The sequence below is a fragment of the Lasioglossum baleicum genome, chromosome 20 (assembly GCF_051020765.1).
Source record: "Lasioglossum baleicum chromosome 20, iyLasBale1, whole genome shotgun sequence".
Lineage (NCBI taxonomy): Eukaryota > Metazoa > Arthropoda > Insecta > Hymenoptera > Halictidae > Lasioglossum > Lasioglossum baleicum.
The window spans coordinates 6,336,805-6,359,673 of record NC_134948.1 but is presented as its reverse complement, the minus strand read 5'-3'; the positions used below and the strand labels follow the sequence as shown (position 1 = coordinate 6,359,673).

General features: G+C 37.3%; 1 protein-coding gene and 1 long non-coding RNA gene across 4 annotated transcripts in view; both read right to left on the bottom strand.

Moving 5' to 3' along the window:
- LOC143218661 (uncharacterized) overlaps nt 1-21,453 on the bottom strand; it is a 36,034-nt gene extending 14,581 nt beyond the window's left edge. The window contains exon 1 of the long non-coding RNA XR_013011136.1: nt 10-21,453. This is a non-coding gene — a long non-coding RNA (uncharacterized LOC143218661). The remainder of the gene's footprint in view (nt 1-9) is intronic.
- Stet (stem cell tumor) overlaps nt 1-22,869 on the bottom strand; it is a 578,556-nt gene that overhangs the window by 363,836 nt on the left and 191,851 nt on the right. The window lies entirely within an intron of this gene.

Below are 22,869 nucleotides of genomic sequence, written 5' to 3'. Positions count from 1 at the left end.
CCCAAAAACCTCAAAACACAATAGTCCCAACACCCCTAAACCTCAAAGCCCCAAAATACTAAAGCATCAAAGTACAAAAGCCCCAGAGTACAAACAGAGTCAACGATTAAACTGTCCCACAATTCCGAAGATTCTAAGATCCTCAGCTTATGAGATAGCCAAAATAGTGTCGATTAAATATTGTATATAAAATAAAACCCTGACTGAAAAATGTCGATACGTCGGTACAGTGTATCCGACGAGCCCAACAACTTAACGAGGAATCTCAAATGACCCGAGGAGAACAGTGGACCCCAAAACCAGCGGAAGTCGCACTAGGATTAATTTACCGAGTGTACGGCGTGGACATAGACGAAACGACACCGTTGAGCCAAAGTCCAAGCGTTCCTTTAGAAGATTCCATCAGGGAATGCTGGGGGAAGGACGTGGCTGAAGACAGATAACGAAGAAAAGGGTCGCGTGTATCTCGCAATCCGTAATCCTTACTAATATACGGTTGCATGGAAAATTAAACGTAAGTAAAAAAGGCAAATTACCACAAAAGAAAAATACTTTCACCAGTTAGACATTCACCGGTGAATACAATAGTGAAGATTTTTCGGGTATCTCACCTAACTTGACCACCTTGAATATCTTTGTTGTTTTTAAAGATACGTCAAATGTCTGAAGGACAAAGTTGTATGGTAAAATCGGGCTCGCACGATACCAAAAAAATTTTTGTTTTTATGTAATTTTTTTTGGAGATATAAAGGTTACCTTCATTCTTTAAAATGGCATGAGGTATTTTTTAATACATCAATCGATGCACTGGTAAGTAAACGCTAATGTCTTAGTACGGTGTTTTAGAGTTATTTAAATTGAAATATCTCCTGAACTACTAACTTTTCGACATACATAGGTTAGCACTTTTTTATAACGGATGTGCAGCTGCATCGATTGATGTATGAAAAAATACCTCATTCCATTAAAAAAAATGAAGGTGACCTTCATATCACTAAAAAAAAAAATTACATAAAAACAAAAATTTTTATGGTATCGTGCGAGTCCCATTTTGCCATTCAACTTTGTCCTACAGACATTTGACGTATCTTTAAAAACAACAAAGATAGTCAAGGTGGTCAAGTTAGGTGAAATACCCGGTATAATCTATGTATCTTTCTATACATATAACTAATCTTACTACGTTTTTTTAAAATGTTCGTATTAGTCCGAACTAGATTATAGGATAAGAAAAATTGGAAAAGTATCACGGAAAATTGGAAAATTCGGGAAAAACCAGAAGTCCTTTTTGAGTCATATTTCAATACAACAAAAAAACGAACGTCGTAGCTTTTAATCAATATTTCAATAGAAATTTACGTTGTCGACGTCTGTTTGCATTATCGACATTATGCGACATTGTGCGTACTTTATTTTGTCCAGTACTGTATCCTCGTTTCTGAAAAATGCCGATGACCTTGAAATATAGAAATACATTTTTTGGGGGAATTTATATTTGACACGCCCGTTTGTGTGGCAATCGAGGTGGGCGATTTTCGTGCTGCGCGAAAATCCACAACCTAATTATCAATAATAAAGGAGACGTCCGAGGTGGTGAAGTTAGGTGGACCACCCTGTAGGTAGACAGGACCGTAAACCATAAAGATCTCGTACGGTGGACCGCTGCGAATCGCCCATTGACCACCCACGTGGCTTCGAATCACCATCGCCTATTTCTTCTATAGGAGGTTCTATCTCGTCCTCTCCTCCCCTCTCCTCATCCCGCCATCAACCTTCCCGGCTATGATTATCTGTTTCCGTTTGTTCGGAGACTTTACTCGAAACGCACGGTTCATTGTCGAACAGATGGGCACTTTGAGAGTGGTTTCGGAAGAGGTAAAAATCTTGGGGAAGCGAGCCACTTGGATCACAAATTTATCGATTTCGTAAAATGGGGAATAGTGAACAGGAATCATTCAAAGATCCGGAGGTCCGAAGATTCAAAGGTTCTAGGGCTTCAGGATACGAAGATTCAGAGATTCAAAGGTTCTAGATCTTTAGGATTCAGGAATTCAAAGATTCGAAGGTTCTAGATCTCCAGGATTCAAGAATTGAAAGATTGGAAGGTTCTAGATCTTCCGGATTCGACGGCTCAAAGCTGCTAGATCTTCAGGATACAGGAATTCAAAGATTCGAAGGTTCTAGATCTTCACGATCCAAGAATTCAAAAATTCGAAGTTTCTAGACATTCAGGATTCAAGAATTCAAAGATTCGAAGGTTCTAGATCTTTAGGATTCAGGAATTCAAAGATTCGAAGGTTCTAGATCTTTAGGATTCAAGAATTCAAAGATTGGAAGGTTCTAGATCTTCAGGATTCGACGGCTCAAAGCTTCTAGATCTTCAGGATACAGGAATTCAAAGATTCGAAGTTTCTAGACATTCAGGATACAAGAATTCAAAGATTCGAAGGTTCTAGATCTTCAGGATTCAAGAATTCAAAGATTCGAAGGTTCTAGATTTTTAGGATTCAAGAATTCAAAGATTCGAAGGTTCTAGATCTTTAGGATTCAGGAATCAAAGATTCGAAGGTTCTAGATCTTCAGAATTCAAAGATTTAAAGGTTCCAGATCTTCAGAATTCGAATGCCCAAAGGTTCTCCATCTTCAGGATTCGAAGGCCCAAAGGTTCTCCATCTTCAGGATTCGAAGACCCTGTATCTTTAGGATTCAAGAATTCAAAGATTCGAAAGTTCTAGAACTTCAGGATTCAAAGATTTAAAGGTCCTGCATCTTCTGGATTCGAAGGCTCAAAGGTCCTACATCTTCAGGATTCGAAGACCCTACATCTTCAGGATTCAAAGATTCAAAAGTTCTATATCTTTAGGATTCAAAAATTCTGTATTTTCAGCATTTAAATACGCAAAGATTCTAAATCTTCAGGACTCGAAGATGTATCATATATTCAAAGTTCCCAGCCCATAAACCTCGGAATAGATAGACTCTAAAATTCAAGGTTGCTAATCCTCCAGCTCTAAACGATACAAACCTTACATTTAAAAATGCGTGCTCACCCAGCTCAAGTCTTCAACCACCGCGATCCTCAAAATTTTATAGATCCCAAGGCTCTAAAACCCCCACAATTGAGACACTCGTTGCAGCCAGCAGCGGCGGAATCACGTCGTCGGTGTGAGGAATCTCGTCTCCTAAACTCGGTCTCTTCGAAGATCAGACATCCTCGCATTTAATATTCCGCTGTACTGCGTCCATCAAGGGGCCGTTCCTGCAGGATTCCCGTGCAGGAATCTGTGATATCCCGTCTGTTTATTGGCTGCGAGGCCGGGGGGTCGAAAGTGGACCATGCCGCGAGATAGATTCGGGCGCGAAAACTGAAGGATTCCCGGGGACATCCATTTATCCGTCTTTATGAAACGCGAGCGGAAAAAGGGAACGCCTCCACAAAGGGATCAAACGACCTCGTCGATCCTCCAACACTTTTCTCTCGCCTTTCTTTCCTGCCATCTCGATCCTCGCGCCTTTAAAGTCCAGTTCTCATCGCGACACTCCCGGACGATTTGTCGAAGTCCACCAGAAACCAGCCGGCAAGTTAATTAAGGGGGAACTATACCCTCGGATTGTAACTAGAAAGGAACTATTTATCAATGTTATAAACCTCTGTACAAAAAAAAAGTTTGGTAACATTGTTAAACACGCAACTGCCTAATGAACACGAGATGGAGTTGCTTGCTATTTCCATATTCTATTCAGCTCGTCGCGAATGCCGTTACACAGGGCAGCTCGCACTAATATTAGTGCCACCGATGAGAATATCTAACTCATCTGTGTCAGTTTTGCTATGATTCCACGTTGATAGCAGTGCAGCAGTGAAATGTTGCACAATATCGCAGCATTGGTTGACAGTCCTCCTGACTAGGCGCCATCTCGTCTAAGCGAACTGAACTAAAATTGGCTCTAGACTGGCTCTGCATCAGAGAGGACCACTGTCTTCATGGGGAAATCTATGCTAATGTGAATGAAATCACGCGCCTGGATTTTTTGACCTTATACGAGCATATTTTGAGCTGCACAAAGGTTCATTTGATAGAGGAGGGTTCATTACAGGGCGCTCATCTCGTCATATCAGTCAAAAAAGTCTCTTTGAGACAGAAAAATACATTGAAATCTGCGGTTATTTTTCTCGACTTTTTCTCTACTTTGGGCACTCATATTATTAGATATAAACATAATCTAGTTAAATCATGAGAAGAGCGCCCTGTATTTAACCTTCCTCTACAGAATGAGTCCTCACCCAGCTCAAAATATACTCAAATAACGACAAAAAATCCAGGCGCGCAAACCCATGTTTCGACCAAAAATCTAGTAAGATTCTAGTTATTTTCTAGTTACAATCCGAGGGTATAGTTCCCCCTTGAATCTTGTTACCGACCAATGGAATTTTATTTTAACGAATCCCATTCTATTTATCCAGATTGTTTCACGCTTGTTTTGGTTCCAGGTATTCGGAACAGTGTGGACGAGCCTTTAGACGGCTGAGGAACCACGGCTGGGCCGACCGGGACCAGCCAATATCGGCATTATGAAATCGGGAAAAATTACGAGCCCGCAAATGAAATCCAAAAACGGGGGATCTGGACCCTGTCGTCTGAGGTATGGGGTCGTTGGGCATCCCATCCGGCCATTTCTGAGTCACGGCCATGGGAAATTGTGCTGGTTCGACCCGCGACCGAAGTGGCTTTACTGGGATAGTAAGCAAAATTTATATGATTTCAGAGAAAATGTTTAATTCGTGATTGTCCAGTGATTTTTAAATAGCTAAGACATGAGTTGGTGCTAGAATGTAGAAAATAATATCGGGGAGACGAGATATCGACACCTGTGTATCAGTGACACCATGATGATTCTGTGACGTGATTTGTTTATTTCGAATGATTTATTTACGACGACTTTCACCAGAATATTCCTGACTCTTTTCTGGTTAAAATGATACCAAACACGATACACTTTGCATGATTTTTGCACGATTAATCCACGATTCAGCGGAACCTCTGTTATCCGAACTAGTCAATAGAACTCCAGTAATTATAATATAAGACTACGCTGTTACAGATTTGCATAGTCAATATATTGCTGCAAATGGATCGCTTCTGAATCAATCAAAATCAGTCTAGAATCCAGGTGTGTTGGTTCGGATTATAAACAATAACATCCTGGATTAAACAAACAAATTCGAATGGTATCGTGCCTGGTCTCGTTTTACTCGGAAAAAATGTAACAAACGAGACGGTAGGGGTTTCATAGCGAAATGAAAAACACAAGGTCTCTTTTCAAAGTCTCAATTTAGAATCCAGGTGTGTTGGTTCGGATTATAAACAATAACATTCTGGATTAAACAAACAAATTCGAATGGCATCGTGCCTGGTCTCGTTTTACTCGGAAAAAATGTAACAAACGAGACGGTAGGGGTTTCATAGCGAAATGAAGAACAAAGTCTCTGGTCATAAAAATTTGTCTGAATAAATAAATTAATAAATAAACCCCGATATTAATTAAAAAATTCGATCGCAGTGTTTGCCACCGGGTGAACATGTTACGAAATAGGTGTTGTTCTTTCATCAGGCCATTTGAGGCTGGCATAACGACGTCACAGAGGAGCTCGGCATAGTGTTCGCCCGCAAGCGTCACTGTCTCGACCGGAGCGAACCGTCTTGTAACTGGTGTATCGTCTCCTTGCTTTTGGGAATGCGAACACCCTTTGGACGTCAGTCGCCGCAGCCGGCAGCTGTTTGCTGGAAATTATCACTTACAATTAGAGTACTGTGGGCTCGCGAACAGCGTTACAAGCCTCTGCGGCTCTCCTTTATGCAGGCGTATCGTGTTCGAGCGAGGCGTGCAAACATAACGAAGCGTCTAATGACACGGCTAACTGATAAGCTGCGATGGGATTAACGAGTCGACTAGCTTGACGGTCACTCATTAGCGACACGATTTGTTGTCTGCGGTCAGAGATCAACGACTTCGCTCCGTTTTTCGTCCTAATAAAGCTACAGTGAAGGATTTTCCACTTGTAGAGATTCTTCATTTTGAATCGGGATTTTTTTAAACTCGGTTTTGTCGGGTGGTTCTTTCAATTTTTGTTACCTAGAATGCCTATTTGTTCTATTCCGGATCGGCGCCATCACTACCAACGTTTTTTGTTCCATTTCCACACGGCGCCATCACTACAAAACGCTCTTTTAGCTCCCTGCATCGAACCAGCGTGCTTATATCACCTGGAAAAACTGTATGTTCGATGGACACTCGGTGCCATCACTAGCAACTCTCAATCCTCTCACTGACTAGGAGAGGCAAAGGTTAAACATTTATTTAGAATTGTTTTTGTCACCTAAACTGTTTATTTGTTCTATTGCAGTTCGGAGCCATCACTACAAACGCTCGCTCCTTTCGGTAAATCGGCATGGTGTGGTTTCTACAATTGATATTTGGTGTATAGAGTGTTAAATAAGCTTCTGCGCTGGCTGGAGAAGTGAATTGTTCGTTTGCGTCTCGGTGCCATCAATAGCAACTCTCAATCCTCTCACTAACTAGGAGAGGCAAAGGTTAAACATTTATTTAGAATTGTTTTTGTCACCTAAACTGTTTATTTGTTCTATTGCAGTTCGGAGCCATCACTACAAACGCTTGCTCCTTTCGGTAAATCGGCATGGTGTGGTTTCTACAATTGATATTTGGTGTATAGAGTGTTAAATAAGCTTCTGCGCTGGCTGGAGAAGTGAATTGTTCGTTTGCGTCTCGGTGCCATCACTATCGGCGCTTATTCCCCTCGCTGAATCGGACCGGCGAGGTCCGAGGAGGTCGTGAGAAGAGGCGCGAACGGAAGGAAGGTCCGTTCATGGGCTGTGTACGGGGGGGCTCTATGGGGAAAGAAGCGGACAGGCAACGGTGGAAGGGGAAGATGGCGCACGGCAGGCGCGTGGCTCCCACGGGTCGCCTCGAGCCGCTACAGAGGGAGAGGGAAAGAGCGCGCTCCTTGAGAGGGAGAGACCATTGGCAACATTCTCCTCTCCCTGGCACGTACTACCCAGACCCGATCGAAATTCCCTTCCATACATCCCGGCAAATTTCAACCGGTGTGTTTTTTCAAACGACGGCCCGCCGATTTCCGAAATCCAATCCCGCCCCGGATCCCATCAGAACTTTCGACATCCATTTAAATGGAAATCCTGATTTAAGATAAATACGCTCGCCGGATGCGTTTCCCCGCCCTTAAGGGAACCTGAACTTTTCGTTTGTTGCGTGTATACACTTCGAGCGTTCACGGTACAGTAAATTTCGAAAGGATCTCATTTTTGATTATTTAGTATTATTTATAGAGCGTCGCTAGTGTAGAGGTTCAGCACTGTTTCGGAATTTTTAAACATTATTGTGGATACTAGGGGTTGTTTAAGTAATTTTTTCGGATTTTATTGTTTCGAAAAAATTCCGAAAAATTCTCAGATACACTTCAATGTCCCTAGAATATTATCCAGTAATTTTTATCACCTTGCCCCTCTTACCTCGATTATTTAAAATAAATCGAAATTTGACAGGAACGTACTTTAATACTAACAATAAGGGTCGTTTAAGTAACTATTTTGGGTTTCATGGTTTCGACAAAATTCCGAAAAAATTCTCGAATACTCTTCAATGTACCTAGAATATTATCCAGTAATTTTATATCACCTTGTCTTACTTCGATTATTTAGAATAAATCAAAATTTGACGGGAAAGTACTTTAATACTAAGGGTCGTTTAAGTAACTTTTTTGCGATTTCTCGGTTTCGAAAAAATTTCGAAAAAATTCTCAGATACTCTCCAATGTCCCTCGAATATTATCCAGTAATTTTTATCACCTTGTCCCCTACCTCAATTATTTAAAATAAATCAAAATTTGTAAGGAATGTACTATAACACTAAAGGTCGCTTAAGTAACTTTTTTGGGTTTCATGGTTTCGAAAAAATTCCGAAAAAATTCTCGAATACTCTTCAATGTCCCTCGAATATTATCCAGTAATTTATATCATCTTGCCTTACCTCGATCATTTAAAATAAATAAGAATTTGACAGGAGCGTATTATAACGTAGTATACCCTGAACATCCTGTCCCGAATTACGTCAATAATCTCGGCTTATCCGCAATCTTCAATGACCCATCGGATTACGTTCCTTCCGTTGCGATCCTCTGCGGCAGAAACCAGTATTCTCGTTGATCGAGGAGTCAACATCGCGCAAGATCGCGCCGGTATCTGCCGAAACAACTTGTCGGTCGGGAAGCAGGAGGAAAAACGAGGAGCGGCGGAGCCCGATTCCGAGAGGCCGTTCGAAAAAAAGCGTAAGAGCCACGATACAAAACCAGCGGCTTCGGCGGTTTTATTTTATTTCCCACCGGATGCAAATGGGGACGAGCTGTATCGCCAATAACAGTCGTTCGCGTCCGAATGGCAGCCGGGAAACGAATCGATACGGTAGCAATGTTAGCGCGAAGCTAATTGCTGAAATTGCCGTCCGAAAGAATCCGTCCGTGGTCCCGAGGAGCTCGGGCCCGCCGAAAAGGTCGGGGCTAATTACTTTATCTGGACGTGCTGGCTAATGGTCCTACGAGGAGGTTAATGATCGGCCGATACCGAAGCGAATGGATCCCCCAAGCCCGCTCGGCTCAACGTCTTCTGCGTCCAAAAATCGCGTGAACCGGCGTTATTAAATCTGTGGTTGTTTGGAAGAACACCGCACATGTCACATACTTTCATTTTCGAGATACAGTAGGACCTCGATTAACCAGCTTGATCGCGCGGGAGACAAACAGTCCGGATAAATTAAGACGAAGAAGGAATTAATTGATATGTACATTATATTCCAAAATAAAGATTTTATTTTTAAAAATTGATTTCCCTTCATAATGTAGTCTTATTTAAACGCATATTTGTTTATAATCGGGATCCGGTTAATCGAGGTCCTACTGTATTATGAAGGGAAATAAATTGTAGAATATAAAAAGTTTATTTTGGAATATAAACAGTCCGGATAAATTAAGGCCCGATGGAGAATCGATGCCCGAGGAAATAATTAAAATGTACATTATATTCCAAAATAAAGATTTTATTTTTTAAAATTGATTTCCCTTCATAATATAGTCTTATTTAAACGCATATTTGTTTATAATCGGGATCCGGTTAATCGAGGTCCTACTGTATTATGAAGGGAAATAAATTGTAGAATATAAAAAGTTTATTTTGGAATATAAACAGTCCGGATAAATTATGTCCCAATGGAGAATCGATGCCCGAGGAATTAATTGAAATGTACATTATATTCCAAAATAAAGATTTTATTTTTTAAAATTGATTTCCCTTCATAATATAGTCTTATTTAAACGCATATTTGTTTATAATCGGGATCCGGTTAATCGAGGTCCTACTGTATTATGAAGGGAAATAAATTTTAGAAGATAAAAAGTTTATTTTGGAATATAAACAGTCCGGATAAATTATGTCCCGATGGAGAATCGATGCCCGAGGAAATAATTAAAATGTACATTATATTCCAAAATAAAATTTTTATTTTTTAAAATTAATTTCCCTTCATAATATAGTCTTATTTAAACGCATATTTGTTTATAATCGGAATCCGGTTAATCGAGGTCCTACTGTATTATGAAGGGAAATAAATTGTAGAATATGAAAAGTTTATTTTGGAATATAAACAGTCCGGATAAATTATGTCCCGATGGAGAATCGATTCCCGAGGAAATAATTAAAATGTACATTATATTCCAAAATAAAGATTTTATTTTTTAAAATTGATTTCCCTTCATAATATAGTCTTATTTAAACGCATATTTGTTTATAATCGGGATCCGGTTAATCGAGGTCCTACTGTATTGCCGTTTAACACTAAACCTGCTACGAGAAGTCGAATGACTCATTTTCGATTTTTTATTTGACAATTATTTGATTCTAAAGGTACCATGGGAATTGATTGAATACACTTTTTTACTCCAGTATATATTAAAGTAAAATTCGCACAAAATATAAATAAATTTAATCTTGTTATTTTTACAATACCATACACATTAGTTACTTTTGATTGTCGGAAGATTTAGTGTTAAAGTTTTCAATTTGAATTATATTTTGCAGCGTTCCGAATTTATTTGCATGACTTTTACTCTGGTAAATGCGTAGATCCTATACTACAGAGCTCGATTAATGCATAAACTGAAAATTTTTCCTGACAAACACAGAACATTCGTCGGCGAACAATTCGTCGAAAAGAAAAGCTGCTTTCGATGCGATATATCCGATTTCGCTACTTACCGATCCGAGAGATATCCAGAGAACCTTCGAGCGAATTTCCGGCTGATATTTTATGGATACCTCACGAACACGCCAGCACCAACGATCAAAGATACCAGATCGTACCCTCCTCGCGAAAATGGTCCCGGGACCCGAATTCGATTGCTACGTTACTGTTACACTGCTAGGATTTTAATGAAGTATTTCGGAACACGTCCGGGAAGGTTTTCCGATTCCATTGATTCCAAACACGGTTCAATTCGGTCCACTATTATACCTATAATCCACGATTTAGTGAAACCTCTGTTATCCGAACTGGTCAGTCAACGTGAGTGTCGTACACTTTTACTCGGATATTTTTCAAGATTCGGCAACGAAAAAATTACTACATGTAGTCCAATATACATACTTTCATCTAAGACACTGGTTTTTGAAAAAGATCCATTAATTTTTTCGGAAAAAATTCCCAAAAATCGCACTTGTTCTCTTTTGCGTTTTGAATTTATTACTGAACCGCCGCAGGGTATAATCGTTCGACCAGCAGAGTATACGGAAGATTAATTGCATCGAAAGTAGTCGATTATGGTTGGTAATCGTCTTGTAGTTGCAGAACCGAGGGACTCTCGCGACGTGCCTTAATTTGAACGGGACTGTTTCAGAGCGGGCGATGCAAAGTTCGATTTTAATCAAATGCACTCGTTAATTATTATTGTACGTCGTAATTAAACCCCCGCGGTACGTGCTGAAGTTCCGAACTTGGGAACCAATTTACGCAACAATATCGCAAGTGGCGGTACGTTTAATACAACTGTAAATATACAACTGCCAAGAGCGCAGCGGCATGGCAGCCAGCGCGCTCTGGACAAGTTGCAACTTCTGTAATCCGCAGAATGAACGTGGATCGTAATTTATGCAGAAGAAACACACCGTGATAAGGATTATTTTCGGCCGGTGCAGTGCAACTGTTTCCCTTTTGTCCTTCATCTTTCGCGGACGAATTTCACGACGCTTTGGTCGAGCGAAATCTGCAGAATAAATCACCGAAAACAAAAATTTGTACATTCATCTGCTTAGAACAATTCTCAAAATGTTTCCTTTTAACAAAATATAATATTAACATTCTTTATTATGTTGTCAATATTTACACTAATTTCAATGACCGACATAAATGTAATTTATAAAAGAAAAATGTATAGATTCAATTAGAACAATTCAAAAAATTTTCCTTTCAACAAAATGTAATAGTAACATTTTTTAGTATGTTGTCAATATTTACACTAATTTCGATGAGTGACATAAGAGTATAATTTAAAACAAAAATTTGCAGATTCAGCTACTTAGAACAATTTAAAAAAATTTTCCTTTCAACAAAATGTAATAGTAACGTTTTTTAGTATGTTGTCAATATTTACACTAATTTCGATGAGTGACATAAGAGTATAATTTAAAACAAAAATTTGCAGATTCAGCTACTTAGAACAATTTAAAAAAATTTTCCTTTTAACAAAATATAATATTAACATTCTTTATTATGTTGTCAATATTTACACTAATTTCAATGACCGACATAAAAGTAATTTATAAAAGAAAAATGTGTAGATTCAATTAGAACAATTCAAAAAATTTTCCTTTCAACAAAATGTAATAGTAACATTTTTTAGTATGTTGTCAATATTTACACTAATTTCGATGAGTGACATAAGAGTATAATTTAAAACAAAAATTTGCAGATTCAGCTACTTAGAACAATTCAAAAAATTTTCCTTTCAACAAAATGTAATAGAGTAACATTTTTTATTATGTTGTCAATATTTACTGAAATTTCGATGAGTGACATAAGAGTATAATTTAAAACAAAAATTTGCAGATTCAGCTACTTAGAACAATTTTAAAAAATTTTCCTTTCAACAAAATGTAATAGAGTAACATTTTTTATTATGTTGTCAATATTTACTGAAATTTCGATGAGTGACATAAGAGTATAATTTAAAACAAACATTTGTACATTCAGCTACTTAGAACAATTTAAAAAAGTTTTCCTCTTAACAAAATATGTATATAATAGAGTAACATTCTTTATTATGTTGTCAATATTTACACTAATTTCGATGAGTGACACAAAAGTAATTTTTAAAGCAAAAGTTTGTAGATTCATCTACTTAGAACAATTTAAAAATTTTTGCCTTTCAACAAAATATAACAGCAACATTTTTTATTACGTTCCCAATATTTGCATCCATTTCTTACATGTTTCATTATATTATTAATATGTGCACTAGTTCTGATATTCAGAAATAGTAAAATAATTTTTTAAAGTAAATTCTGTGTAATTTTATTTTAAATATTGTATGTGGAACATTCGCATACATTACAGCCAATAAATGTTTTAATTATATAGGACGAGGTAATTCAGTTTGAATAATGATAGAACTGTTTCTACATAATGTTTTAAACACGTACGAGCAATTGCGTGATTGTGTGAGACGCGTTTAAAGCGACAGATTGTTAAAAGGTGTCGTAATATTTAGCATTTACAGGTTTCTGCTTTCAGAAACTCAAACTCGAGCTCCCTCTCCCGAAGTGGTTACCCTTGTTGTTTACCATTGAATAACAGTGTTTGCTATTGCTTTTTTAGCTGATTTGGTCCCATTCAAAAGAGCTTTCGCAACACTGCACAATAGTGGTCTCCAAACATACGATGGAAAAACGTCGCGTGGAAAAAGCTGGAACGAGATTCTACGAATGCAAGCCTTTGTGTGCAATATATCCTTAAATGAACAACCTGCTATCATTTCCTGAAAACATGCAAGATGGACATTGTGGACAAATTAGTGTTAGATGATGGTCATTTTATGTATGATTTTGCAATGGATAAATAAACACAATGATATTAAAAATACAAATCTGCGTACTTATTTATCGAACCACCAATTATACCCAAGCGTCCCACTTGTCGTTGAGGTGTACTCCTGATTTTAATTGTAGTACGTATTTTCGAAAATTTTTCGACCGCCTGCCTTTTCGTCAATTTATACTACTGAATTTTGTGCCACCTCCTTGCACTTCATGTTCTCCTAATACGTTTTCAATTCTCGAGATTTTTGAAAGTTTTCGCCAATTTTCGACCGTCTGACTTGTCGTTGAGTTGCACTACTGAATTTCGAAATATTTCGAGCGTCTGACTTATCGTTGACTTGCACTATTGAATTTCGAATACCTCCTTCGATATCATGTTCTCCTAATACAAATCTCAATTTTCGAGATTTTCGAAAAATTTTCGACCGACTGGCTTGACGTTGACTTGCACCACTTAATTTCGAAATTTTTCGAGCGTCTGGCTTGTCGTTGAGTTGCACTATTGAATTTCGAATACCTCCTTCGATTTCATGTTCTCCTAATACAAATCTTAATTTTCGAGATTTTCGAAAAATTTTCGACCGTCTGGCTTGACGTTGATTTGCACCACTTAATTTCGAAATATTTCGAGCGTCTGACTTATTATCGTTGACTTGTACTACTGAATTTCGGATACCTCCGTCGATATCATGTTCTCCTAATACAAATCTCAATTTTCGAGATTTTCCAAAAATTTTCGACCTTCTGGCTTGACGTTGATTTGCACCACTTAATTTCGAAATATTTCGAGCGTCTGACTTATCGTTGACTTGCACTACTGAATTTCGGATACCTCCTTCGATATCATGTTCTCCTAATACAAATCTCAATTTTCGAGATTTTCGAAAAATTTTCGACCTTCTGGCTTGACGTTGACTTGCACCACTTAATTTCGAAATTTTTCGAGCGTCTGACTTATCGTTGACTTGTACTACTGAATTTCGGATACCTCCGTCGATATCATGTTCTCCTAATACAAATCTCAATTTTTCGAGATTTTCGTAAAATTTTCGACCGTCTGGCTTGACGTTGACTTGCACCACTTAATTTCGAATACCTCCTTCGATTTCATGTTCTCCTAATACAAATCTCAATTTTCGAGATTTTCGTAAAATTTTCGACCGTCTGGCTTGACGTTGACTTGCACCACTTAATTTCGAAATTTTTCGAGCGTCTGGCTTGTCGTTGAGTTGCACTATTGAATTTCGAATACCTCCTTCGTTATTATGTTCTCCTAATACAAATCTCAATTTTCGAGATTTTCGAAAAATTTTCGACCTTCTGGCTTGACGTTGACTTGCACCACTTAATTTCGAAATTTTTCGAGCGTCTGACTTATCGTTGACTTGTACTACTGAATTTCGGATACCTCCGTCGATATCATGTTCTCCTAATACAAATCTCAATTTTTCGAGATTTTCGTAAAATTTTCGACCGTCTGGCTTGACGTTGACTTGCACCACTTAATTTCGAATACCTCCTTCGATTTCATGTTCTCCTAATACAAATCTCAATTTTCGAGATTTTCGAAAACTTTTCGACCGTCTGCCTTGACGTTGATTTGCACCACTTAATTTCGAAATTTTTTGAGCGTCTGACTTGTCGTTGACTTGTACTACTGAATTTCGGATACCTCCTTCGATATCATGTTCTCCTAATACAAATCTCAATTTTCGAGATTTTCGTAAAATTTTCGACCGTCTGGCTTGACGTTGACTTGCACCACTTAATTTCGAATACCTCCTCCGATATCATGTTCTCCTAATACAAATCTCAAGTTTCGAGATTTTCGAAAAATTTTCGACCGTCTGCCTTGACGTTGATTTGCACCACTTAATTTCGAAATTTTTTGAGCGTCTGACTTGTCGTTGACTTGTACTACTGAATTTCGGATACCTCCTTCGATATCATGTTCTCCTAATACAAATTTCAATTTTCGAGATTTTCGAAAAATTATCAGCCGTTTGGTTTGACGTTGACTTGCACCACTTAATTTCGAATACCTCCTTCGACATCATGTTCGCCTAATACAAAGTTCAATTATTTCAAAAATTTTCAAAAACCTCTACAATCGAGTTTTGTATTAGGAGAACATGATGTCGAAGGAGGTGGCACGAAATTCAGTAGTGCAACTCAACGACAAGTCAGACGATCGAAAATTGGTGAAAATTTTCAGAAATCTCGAAAAATTGAAAAAGTATTAGGAGAACATCATATCGAAGGAGGTATTCGAAATTCAGTAGTGCAACTCAATGACAAGTCAGATGGTCGAAAATTGGCGAAAATTTTCAAAAATTTCGAAAATTGATTTTTGTGTTAGAAGAACATGATAGCGAAGGAGGAGACACCTACCTAATTTTCTCTATCGAGTAGTCATGTACAAGCTGGGGTAAGAAAGAACACATATGTTGTAACTAATATTCTTTATTTTTTCCACAAAAAATTACAATGTTAAATGAGAATAGTACAATTATTACACAAAAATTACAATATTCATCGAGAATAGTAATTTGTTGTATCCATGGTACATATATCTAATTGATACATCCGACAGTATTGCAATTGAAGATGGACAGAGCCTCTAGGACTCTAGGACATGTAGTACGTACAACTACAGCACAGGGAAACTTTTTCACTTTACACGACCAGTCAGCCTTGAAATCGTGTCCAATGGAACGGTCCTGGAGGACCGAGGAACGCGGTAGATACGCGTTTCCTTTCTCAGGAACGGTCGCGATACCTTCTATCCAGCCGCACACGTGCCACCAGGACGATAATAAAGAAAATAGAGGGCGAAGCTAGGCTCCTCCCACCACCAGCTAACTGCCCGCGCGCTTCCGAGCACGCCGCGATATTGAATCCCATCATTTTTCAGGAAAGTCGCGGCCACAAGGAGAACTACCCTCATCCCCTCATCTTGTCCTCTACAGTTACAGATTTTCCGACCCCTCGCCGCCGCCATTACTCCTATCCGCTCAATGGCGTCTGAATCTTTGTCATCGTACAACCTGGCCACGAAAGATTGCACTCGAAAATTAACCCCCATCCGTCTCTCATTTTCCCAACCCAATTCTTCCCTTGTCCAATTGACACGACGGCGAAAATCTGTTAGGAATGAAATTTTTTTTTATATTTACGATCCGTGGAATATACAGAGTTCTGAGAAATATTCGATGTTGTTGCAGATATTAATTTTTATATGGTGGCGACATTTTAGAATGTCGGCGATTGTATACCGTAGTAAAATATATTATCATTGATTTAATGATAGACTATTCAAAAATCTATGCTAATCATTATTTTATATTTTTTAACAATTTTACAAGAGCGTAAATGTATGTCGCCTTTTTAAAGTTTTTGTTAATGATTCTGTTATTTGTGGAATTCAATAAGTTCAGAAAAATGTTCGACATCGAATCGAGCAACATTGCTGCAGAAATGAATTTATATGGTGGCGACATTTTGGAATGTTGGTTATTTTGCTATTGTGACTTATACTGTAGTAAAATATATTTTCATTGATATAATGATAGACTAATCAAATCTATGCTAATCATTGATTTATATTTTTTAACAATTTTACAGGTGTAAATGTATGTTGCCATTTCTTAATTTTCCTGTTATTTGTGGAATTCAATAAGTTCAGAAAATATTCAATGTTGCCGCAGAAATTAATTTACATATGATGACAAAATTTTATAATCTTGGTGATTGTGCTATTGCGACGTATACTGTAGTATAAAATATATAATATTATCAGTACAAGTTAAAAATCCCACAGATTCGAATTCTTTATTATACTACCTAAATCTATGGCAATCAAATTTGTGCTATATAATGAAATTAATTTATATTTATTAATCATTTTAAAAGAGTGTAAATGTATACCGGGATTTTTAGATTTTCAAAATTTGCAGTACAAGAAACGCTTTCATATTTCGAGCACTGTTTCGAGAAGAGAAAATAAAAAAAACGAGGAAGACGTATCCCGTCTGAGGAAACGCAGTTTTCCCCATAGGATGACGGGTGGTTCGCCTATCCCGTTGTTCTTCCACCGGTTTCGTAACAGAGACACAAGCCACTCATTGCGAAATTGATTTTCTGCAAACGACAGGACAAATGCACTTGCCGCTGACACTTCCATTACTTTGCGTCTCGTGTGTCCCTTATCCGTTTAACTTCGTCGCGCGACACCTGTCTTGCGTTCTCCGCCCGTTGCTGCCGCCGCGCCGCGCCACCGCTGCTGCTCCCGTTCCATTCTCATTCCGCGGAGCGAAACCGCACCGAGCAATTGTGTAAATCGATAGTCCATAATTCGATAAACGCCGAGCGCGCCTCGTTTCTTGTCTCGCCGAGATCCGTCGAGGCCTGTTTACAGACCTAAAATGATAATTAACCATTCACTCGATGGATACGCTAACTCAACATTGATCATGGAAGACTGCCTTAAGCCGTGTTCACATTCAACCAATCCTTACATTTTTGTTCACTCAATTTTTATAAATTCATCAAAATTTCACGGGAACGTATTTTAATACTAGAGGTCGACTAAGTAATTTTTTTTTTAGTTTCACGGTTTTGAAAGGATTTCAAAAAAATTCTGAAATATTTTTCATTGTCCCTCGAATATTATGCAGTAATTTTTATGACCCTGCGTTGCCTTGATTTTTTAAAAATAAACCATAATTTGACGGGAACGTATTTTAACACCAGCGGTCGTTTAAGTAATTCTTTTTAAGTCTCACGGTTTTGAAAAAATTCCGAAAAAATTCTCAGGTACTCTTCAATGTCCCTAGAATATAATCTGGTAAATTTTATTACCTTGCGTAACCTCTATTTTTTACAATAAATCAAAATTTTACGGGAACGTACTTTAACACTAGGGGTCGTTTAAGTCATTTTTTTTTTAGTTTCGCGGTTTTGAAAAAATTTCGAAAAATTCTTAGGTACTCTTCAATGTCCCTAGAATATTATGCAGTAATTTTTATGACCCTGCGTTGCCTTGATTTTTAAAAAATAAACCATAATTTGACGGGAACGTATTTTAACACCAGGGGTCGTTTAAGTAATTCTTTTTAAGTCTCACGGTTTTGAAAAAATTCCGAAAAAATTCTCAGATACTCTTCAATGTCCCTAGAATATTATCCAGTAAATTTTATTACCTTACGTAACCTCGATCTTTTTAAATATATCAAAATTTGACGGGAACGTATTTTAACACTAGGGGTCGTTTAAGTAATTTTTTTTTAGTTTCGCGGTTTTGAAAAAATTTCGAAAAATTCTTAGATACTCTTCAATGTCCCTAGAATATTATGCAGTAATTTTTATGACCCTGTGGTGCCTTGATTTTTCAAAAATAAATCATAAATTGACGGGAACGTATTTTAACACCAGGGGTCGTTTAAGTAATTTTTATTAAGTTTCACGGTTTTTAAAAAATTCCGAAAAAATTCTCAGATACTCTTCAATGTCCCTAGAATATAATCTGGTAAATTTTATTACCTTTCGTAACCTCTATTTTTTAAAATAAATCAAAATTTTACGGGAACGTGCTTTAACACTAGGGGTCGTTTAAGTAATTTTTATTAAGTTTCACGGTTTTGAAAAAATTCCGAAAAAATTCTCAGATACTCTTCAATGTCCCTAGAATATTATCCGGTAAATTTTATTAACTTACGTAACCTCGATCTTTTTAAATAAATCAAAATTTGACGGGAACGTATTTTAACACCAGGAGTCGTTTAAGTAATTTTTTTTTGTTTCACGGTTTTGAAAAAATTCCGAAAAAATTCTCGAATACTCTTCAATGTCCCTAGAATATATATTCAAAGTTACTATAGATAACTCCGACAGTTTCGGGACTTCTCTAATCAAATCTGAGTGAATTCTAGATTCACTTTCCCCGGAGAAGTCGAATCTAATGAAATAAAAAATGTTGGAAGACCAAGGTCGCGGCGATAAACCAAGAAAACTACAGTTTTGCCACTGTAAGGATCAGACGCTGGCGAGGATGCCGCTAGATAAAGTACACGGACGAGCATGATATATGCCGACAGGGGGAACTACTTCCTTCGCGCGGTTAAAATCCATTGAGCCGAGCGCGCAGGTGATGCACGGATGCTGTTTCGCGCGCTTTTCCTTGTTTTCCATTTTCCAGGGCCCCGGCATCAGTTCCCTTTTACCTCGTTGAACACGCGCGCACGTCGACACACTGTACAGACATAGGGAAAACGAAAGAGAGGCAGAATCGGAAACAAAACGCGGCCGTTCTCCCCTCACGGAGAAATTCGCCGCCATCGCTTTGTTCCGTGGAAACGATTTTACGGAGTGACGATCAAGCGCAACGAATTTTCGAGATAGCCAAAGCTCGTTTCCGATTCACTTCAGGATCGATGAAGATCTGTGGAGAAAGGTTGCCGCAAAAATTTTGTCCTTGACCTTAAATCTCAAAGTCAAATTTGTTTTCTATTGCATGATGAGTAGAATACAATACGATTAAAAATTTTTACTGGACTTGAACTAAAATGCACGATGCTTAGAGTGAAATTTAAGGCCAGGGACAATTCTGCCGGAAATTCTTTTTACAGATCTTCATCGACCCGAAGATGTGTACGCCTATGGCAGCCAAAAGCAAACATTTCTTTGCACCCTGTACCACGCTGAAAAAAAAACACCATTCGTGTGTAAACGATCGATTAAATAATGTCAATTTCACGAGGCTAACCAATGCTCCAGACACTAATTGCCTCCAGCGTTACCCCTTCTATCTCGAGCAACCCTTTCGACCATAAATATTTCTCCTGCAATCAGGTCAGCGAAGTTGGAAATCGCACGATCGCCTTTCACGTGTACACCTTATACTAAGGTGTCCCATCTATTCAATGTTGACATTGCCCATGACTATAGGACTATCTAGGTCTAACAATTTCTTTGATGGAAAATCAATTTTTATTGTAGAAAAATGTCTGTGCTAAGATTTTAATTAATTCTAATCAATAAATTAATTTCAGAGTGGAATCTTGAAATAGAAGTTTAATTTTCATTTCTGCGATTTTACACATTTTATTTTCCGAACCCCAACTGTGGGGGTTGTTTTTCCACCCCTCCAACCGTTAAATCATATTTAACACTCATCCAAAAGTGAGATTAGGTTTATTGTTATATTATATTGTTTTCAATAAAATGTTTTTGGATTCACTGTGTACGTTGTGGACACACACACACATATTTAAAGAATATTAATGAATTATTTACCAATCACTAAAATTGTCGAAAGAAGAAATATTGTTTTAATTGACTCGGGGAATTTACTAATTCGTGAAAAATATGTTGCAGTGCGAAAAAAAGATTGACCTGAAGGTGATGATCGAAATGAAATCGTGTATTTTAAGAAAACGGCGGTCGAGGAGGTGCAGGAGTAATTGAAAGAGGCGTCGGTCTAAAACAAAGAATTCGTTTGGAATGAGCGAGGAATTTCCATCGAAGGTAAAAGAAAAGTAAGGGGCCAGGAAACGAACACGAGCAATAGAAACTCCGTCGTCCGGAAAGACAACGAACGTTACCGTTCGCGCGATGCAAATGAACTCCTAAATTAAATCTAGTCGCTACAGCAAAGCAGACCGGGGACGAAAAGAAGGAGAAACGGAAGAAACCGCCTTCTTCTTCTTCTTCTTCTTCTTACCGTTGGGACGACGCCGACGGGACGGGACGGAATTGCGTCGGGAAACTTCCGTAAGTCGTCGAGAAACTTTCAGTCTTCGTTCCTTTTGAACGCCTGTCGTATCAAAAATCTCGATCGACCGGAAATCCAAATATTTAAGACGTCCGCCCCGGCAAACTGGGTAATATCCACTCGCTGTTGGCTGAGTGCGAAACTTTTGATCATTTCCTCCGCCATTATTCCGAGACTCTCGGAAATTTTAAGTGTCCACAGCTTGTTTCATTTATTTACCGAATGTTCACTAATCTTTGTTTACGATCTCGTTGAGATTTTAGAGTTTAATTATGTTTATACAAATTATTTCAATGTGGGTAAATATTACAGTTTCGTATTGACAATCAATTTTGTTAAATATTTAGAAAGAATTAATAACTAAAAAGAATGATTAAAATATAGTTGATGCGCATAATGATTAAATTTTAGAGAGGTTTAACTATAAATTGCAGTAATTTTCATGAGGGTAAATATTATAGTTTCATATTGACAATAAATATTATCAAATAAGATTTTAGTTCAGTAGAGAATTAATAAAATATAGTCGATGTGTAAAATGATTAAATTTTAGAAAGGTTTAACTAGAAATTGGAGTAATTTTCATGAGGGTAAATATTATAGTTTCATATTGACAATAAATTTTATCAAATAAGATTTTAGTTCAGTAGAGAATTAATAAAATATAGTTGATGTGTAAAATGATTAAATTTTAGAAAGGTTTAACTAGAAATTGGAGTAATTTTCATGAGGGTAAATATTATAGTTTCATATTGACAATAAATATTATCAAATAAGATTTTAGTTCAGTAGAGAATTAATAAAATATAGTTGATGTGTAAAATGATTAAATTTTAGAAAGGTTTAACTAGAAATTGGAGTAATTTTCATGAGGGTAAATATTATAGTTTCATATTGACAATAAATATTATCAAATAAGATTTTAGTTCAGTAGAGAATTAATAAAATATAGTTGATGTGTAAAATGATTAAATTTTAGAAAGGTTTAACTAGAAATTGGAGTAATTTTCATGAGGGTAAATATTATAGTTTCATATTGACAATAAATATTATCAAATAAGATTTTAGTTCAGTAGAGAATTAATAAAATATAGTTGATGTGTAAAATGATTAAATTTTAGAGGGGTTCAACTATAAATTAGAATAATTATAATGAGAGTAAATATTATAATTTTACATTGACAATAAATTTTATCAAATAAAATCTTAGTTCAGTAGGGAATTAATAAAATATAGTTGATTTGTATAATAATAAAATTTTAGAAGGATTTAACTATAAATTAGAGTAATTTTAATGTAGATAAAAATATTATAGTTCTACATATATCGACAATAAATTTCATCCAATAAAATTTAGTTCAGTAGAGAATTAATAAAATGATTTCTCTAATAATACAATTCAATGAGGAACACGTTATTGTTCACAACTTTAATTTACAGGTTAAATTTTAGAAATTGGAAGGAGTACTTACTAAATGAATTTGATGTATTTAGGGAATATTTTGAGACGATTGTCCTGCGCTGATAAAAATTTGTGCAATGATTCAATTACCTGCCGGTGTTCCGGCGCACGTATAGCGAGTTCCAGAGTCACTAAATCGAAATGGACATGCAGGGGGAAACGCCTTGCGTCAGCCGAGCTAGTTTTAGTCTCCAGGAGTATTTGTTCAAGCAAGTTCCAACAGTATTGAACTATTCTTGGAAGATTTCCTGCACGGTGGCACAGTGCACGACAGATAAGAATGAGGGATGATATCGTAAAGTTCCGACAGAATTCCCCTGAGTTTCTACGGAACTTCGATATTCTACATTTTGTCGAATACTTCTCCTGCGGCCAAGACTGAAACGAGGACAGATAATTCTTCACCACCAATTACTTGATCTGCGGATAAAACCCGCGTCGTGGACGATTTTCTGGAA